Source organism: Octodon degus, unplaced genomic scaffold (genome assembly GCF_000260255.1).
Source record: "Octodon degus isolate 3935 unplaced genomic scaffold, OctDeg1.0 scaffold00194, whole genome shotgun sequence".
In the NCBI taxonomy this organism is placed as follows: domain Eukaryota; kingdom Metazoa; phylum Chordata; class Mammalia; order Rodentia; family Octodontidae; genus Octodon; species Octodon degus.
Window position 1 is genome coordinate 712,462 of NW_004524770.1, and position 5,529 is coordinate 717,990.

The 5,529-nt window shown below is 47.1% G+C and overlaps 1 protein-coding gene across 1 annotated transcript in view; it reads left to right on the forward strand.

Annotated features, from left to right (window-relative positions):
* The first annotated feature begins 55 nt into the window (after nt 1-55).
* Gmeb2 (glucocorticoid modulatory element binding protein 2) overlaps nt 56-5,529 on the forward strand; it is a 51,572-nt gene continuing 46,098 nt past the window's right edge. The window contains exon 1 of the mRNA XM_023704305.1: nt 56-170. The gene's annotated coding sequence lies outside the window, so the exon portion shown is untranslated. The remainder of the gene's footprint in view (nt 171-5,529) is intronic.

Genomic DNA, 5,529 nt, shown 5'->3' on the forward strand with positions numbered 1-5,529 from the left:
GCCGGGCGCCGGGCGGGCGGGCGAGCGAGGGCGGTGGCGCTTCCGGCCTCCATTTTGGCGCTTCGGGCGGGTTGGCGGGTGCGGCCGGGTGGCTCGGTGGCGGGCTTGTGCGGCGGCAGGAGGCGCTTCAGAAGACCCCCGCGGCGGGAGCCGCGTCTGGTGGACCATGGGTGGGAGTCGAATCCGTGGGGACGCTTTGGTGGGAGCTGTGTGGACAGGGACCCAGCCGCGGGGAGGTAGCTCGGGGCAGCGCCGGCGCGCCGCGCTTCAGCGAGGGTCGGCGTGCGCGCCCGGCACCAGAGCGTCCGGGGAAGCGCGTTAGCCGGGCCGGGGCTGCACCCCAGCGCAGCGGCGCCGCCTGCCTGGCGGGCGCGGGGCCCTGGGCTCGGTGCCTGCGTGCGACCGACCAGCTTGGGCCGCTCGGGGAAGTCGTTTCCGTCAGAGCCACTGGTGGGAGCTGTGTGGATGGAGATCCGCTGGTGGGAATCATGCCGTTCTGAGGCCGCTGGTTGGAACTGTACTGATAGAAATTCATTGAACACAGAATGCAAGTTGGGAATCAGTCATAGGTCGACCAGCGGGAACTGTATTGATAACTCATTTGTAGGAAGCGGGGTAGAGATGCTTAGGTGGGAACTGAGCAGATAGGAGCCAAGTGTCAGTCCCCACTGGTCACAACTTAGTTAACTTTGTTAATCGTTTAACAAGTTTTCTGCTGATCTAAAGATCTCTTTCATTGCTGGCACTTTTACATACGAGTTTTAATCACGTCTTATTAAATCAAGATCAAATTGATTACATAAAGGCTAGATATAACAAGATCAATTAAGCAGACGGTCTTCTCAGAATTTGTGTCTTCACAGATACTGCCATTAAACTTTTTGGGAAGATGTACCAGAGAACAGACGAATTTGTGTATGTCTAACATGTTAGTGTGTCCATGAATTTAGGACACATACAAAACCAAATCCAAACCTAGACCTTAGGATAACCCATTGTAGGCCTGAACTAGGAAGACAGATTTGTTCCAGTGTTTATTAGAGCCAGCTGACAGACTCAGTAAAACAAGGCTACTGTTGAATGGCAGGAGCTGGCCCATTTATGTCCACCAGATGTTAGCTGCCCCTAGGGGTCACAGCTTCTGATACTAGCCAGGAGAAGCCAGAAACTTGGTTTTGTTTTATGCTACTGGGTGATTGAACCTGGGGCTTTTAGGCCGTAGCCCTTTTTACATGTTGAGACAGGGTCTTACTAGTTCACTAAATTGCCAGGGCTGGGCTGGAACTTGGGATCCTTCTGCCTCATCCTCCCAGTATGCTGGGCATATAGGTGTGTACCGCCACATCTAGCTAATTTACTTAGGGCTCAGGAACTTTGGGTGGTGGTGGCACTGGGGGTAGAACCCCAAACCTTACCAGGGATTGAACTCAGGATCTTGTGCTTGCCAGGCAAGTGCTTATTCTACTGACTGTCCCTGGTTCCTAAGATAACAGTCTTGCTCAGTCATTTTTTTTTTTTTTTTAAAAACAAGCCTTATTTTTATTATTTTTTTTTTAACATTTATTGTGTGTGTGGGTGTGTGTGGCCAGCTCAGCCCACCAGGGGGCGCAGCTGGCTGGCATGTGGTGCTGGGGGATCGAACCCCTGTCCCTGTGCTTTAGCCAAGCTTGTTCCAAGTAGGTGCTTTAGACCACTGAGCCATCTCTCCAGCCCCTTGCTCAGTCATTAAGTTGCTCAGGCTTGGCTTGAAGCCTCCTTGCTGAAGCCTCCTGACCTCCCCCAGTGCCACCATGCCCAGCCTTAAAATGTTTTTTATTTTATTTTGGTTGATGCAGGGTCTCATGCCGCTTGGACTCTAGTGATCCTACTGTATCAGCCTCCCCAGTTCTGGGATTACCACCATGCCCAGTTTTGGTGGTTGGCATGGCGTGCCATGCAACTGGTACCAGAAATTAAACCCGGGTCCTGGTGCTTGCCAGGCAGACATTTAGACTATCAAGCTATCTTCCCCAGCCCATTATTTTTATTTATTTATTTGCAGAACTGGGGATTGAACTCAGGCCCCTGTGCTTGCCAGGGAAGCGCTTCTTCCACTGAGCCATCTCCCCGGCTCCCCATTATTTTTATTTTAAAGAGAATAAAAATAATAGATAAGACATTAGAAATGATACAGCATTTCAAATTTCAAGATCAGAATTCACTGACGGTTGTTATATTGCATATTGTTGTCTTCAAATAGTTGCTCTAATTACCAGATAAAAGCATGTAAAATTGTTCAAAATAAAATTTTAAAGCATTTACTGCTCCCTTCAAAAGACCAATAGAAAAGAGTAGTACAGTCCTAACTATCCTGTGTATACATGTACTAACAGCTCACTAGCATTTTAATCTAATTTTTGTGTATTTATGCATTAGTTGAACAAATATGTGTGTGTTTTTTTTTTTTTGAGACAGGGTCTCACTGTAGTACAGACTGGCCTTGGACTCAACTATGTAGCCCAGGCTAGCATCAAACTGTGGTGCTCCTCTTTCTTCAGCCTCCCGACTGCTGGCATTTCCAGCATTGCTGCTAACCCAGGTATCCTCTGTCACGTTTCCAGAGTTTAGGGTGAAATACCTGGCTGTGGGAATCCTAACAGACCACACTTGGCCACTCCTTTCAAAATGCCAGTCAAGGGGGGCTGGGGAGGTGGTTCAGTGGAATAAGCGCTTTCCTGGCAAGCACAAGGCCTGAGTTCAATACCCAGTTCTGCAAAAAAAAAAAAAAAAAAAAAAAAGCCAGTCAAAGGTAGAAGATTTAATCAACATTGCTTATGCTGGGAAGATAGATAAAGAGGTTGAAGACAGGTCTTAAAGGGGCCAACAGGACTTAGGGTCTAATAGACAAGGAGAACAGGCAAGGGTTGGGGATTTGCACAATAGGTAAGTAGACAAATAATCCTGGTCAAGCTTTGCTTTGGTTGATCCTTGTCTCAGGACTGGTTCTGCGAGGTGCTGGGAGAGCTTTTGCAGCTAGAGGGCACAATTTGGATCCTCCTGGAGGCAATGGGATGACACTGCAGGGGACACCTTTGATTTTGTCATGGGGTAATTGCTCCTTTGGGGCAGTGGCCTCATCCTGGGATTATGTGCCATGCTCTGCCTCTCTGAGAACCCAAGATGACTGAAGATGTAGGGCAGTCCCTGGAGACCTGTCTGCATTGCTCTCACCTAGTTTGGCCTGGCCCTGACATTGTAAAAGCTAGCAATAAATGTCCCTGCAAATCCTGTGACTCAGTTACATTTTGTGTTCTCAATCTCTCTTTTTTTTTTTAATGCAGTTTTGGTTTTTTATTTATTTACTTATTTGTGTGTGTGTGTGTGGCCAGCTCAGCCCACCAGGGGGCAAGGCTGGCTGGCATGTGGTGCTGGGGGATTGAACCGCGGTCCCTGTGCTTTGCCAAGCCTGTTCTAAGTAGGTGCTTTAGACCACTGAGCCATCTCACCAGCCCTGTGTTCTCAGTCTTAAAGGAGAATGATAGGCCTAAGTAAATTCAGGGCTAGCACATTTTATATTACAGATACTTCTTAGGTGATTAACAGATGTCTATGAGTGTAAAGATCTGGCCCAAAGTTTTTTGTTTTTTTTTAATGTATTTGGTACAGGGTCTCACTGTGTAGCTCGGACTCGTAGTGATCCTCCAGTGTTCAGCCTCCCCAGTGCTGGGATTACAAATGTGGGCCACCATGCCTGGACTGCATCACTGGCTCATTGTGGCATGGAATACAGGGGGACTGAACCTCGGTCCCTGTGCCTGCCTAAGCAGGCACTTAGTCCACTGAGCTATCTCGCCAGCTCTGTACAAAAATTTCTTTTTAATTTATTATTTTAAAATTATTTTTATTTTTTTGTATTTAGTACAGGGTCTTGCTACACGAATTGGACTCTTACTGATCCTCCTGTTTTCAGCCTTCAAGCATTGGGATTACACCACCATGCACACCACCATTTATTTTTATTTTTTAATTACTGTCTTAGCACACCCTGGGGCAGGGCTGGCATGGTGCACCAGGGGTCAAATTCTGGTCCCTAGTGCTTTAATCCACTGAATTATCTGGCCCTTATTTTTATTTATTTATTTATTTATTTTTTTGCAGAACCGGGGATTGAACCCAGGCCCTTGTGCTTGCCAAGCAAGCACTTATTCTACTGAGCTATTTCTCCAGCTCTCTGGCCCTTATTTTTTTTAATTAATTAATTTGTGTGTGTGTGTGTGTGTGTGTGGTGTGTGTGTGGCCAGCTCAGCCCACCAGGGGGCGGGGCTGGCTGGCATGTGGTGCTGGGGGATTGAACCGCAGTCCCTGTGCTTTGCTAAGCTTGTTCTAAGGTGCTTTAGACCACTGAGCCATCTCACCAGCCCCTCTGGCCCTTATTTTTTATTTTTATTTTTATTTTTTTTTTTTTTTATGTATGTGTGTGTGTGTGTGTGTGGCCAGCTCAGCCCACCAAGGGGCGGGGCGGGCTGGCATGTGGTGCTGGGGATTGAACCGTGGTCCCTGTGCTTTAGCTAAGCTTGTTCTAAGTAGGTGCTTTAGACCACTGAGCCATCTCACCAGCCCTGGCCCTTATTTTTTAAAGAGAAAAAAAGTGTCAAAATAAGTTAACAGGAGGGTAACAATATTCAACACATTTAGTTGTGTTATCTGTAAATTATTCAGTGTATAAGATATCAGCATTTATTTATGAATTTTAGGGAAGGGTCTACAGGGTGTACAGGGTCTCACTACATAGATTGGATTCATAGTGATTCTCCTGTTTTCGGCCTCCCAAGTGTTGGGATTGCAGGCACGCACCACCACACCCAGTCTCAATTGCTGTCTAAGCGCACCACCGGAGGTAGGACCAGCATAGCAGGGATTAAACCCCAGCTGCTGTGCTCTGCTGAAGCAGGCCCTTTAGTCCGCTGAGCTATTTGGCTGGCCCAGCATTTATTTTTATTTTTCATTATTTTTTAAATTTTATTTATTTATTTGTCGGTTCAGCCCATCAAGGGTGGGGCTGGCCCAGTGTGTGGTGCTAGGGATTGAACCAGGGTTCCCTGTGCCTGCGTAAGCTTGCCTAAGCAGGCACTTTAGACCACTGAGCTATCTTGCTGGCCCTTTCATTATTTTTTAATCTTTTTTTTATTTACTTGGTAGAGGGTCTCTCTATGTAGCTCTGACTTGTAGTGATCCTCCTGTCTGAGCCTTCCCAGCACTGGGATTACAGGTGTGTGCAACCACATCTGGTTTCGGTGGCTGGCATTGATTGTGTGCCTGGAGTTCCAGGTCCAGCACCGCAGGTGGTCCTAGGGATTGAACCCCAGTCCTTGTCCTTGCCAGGCAGGCGCTCAGACTGCCAAGCTAACTCTCCAGCCGAAGATATCGGCATTTAATTGCCCAAACAATATTAACACAAACCTTTGTTTGCAATGAACTAAGAGAAATCAGTAGTATAACCATCTTTTATATATTACCTTTAATTAGATAATTTTAGATAAATTGTATATA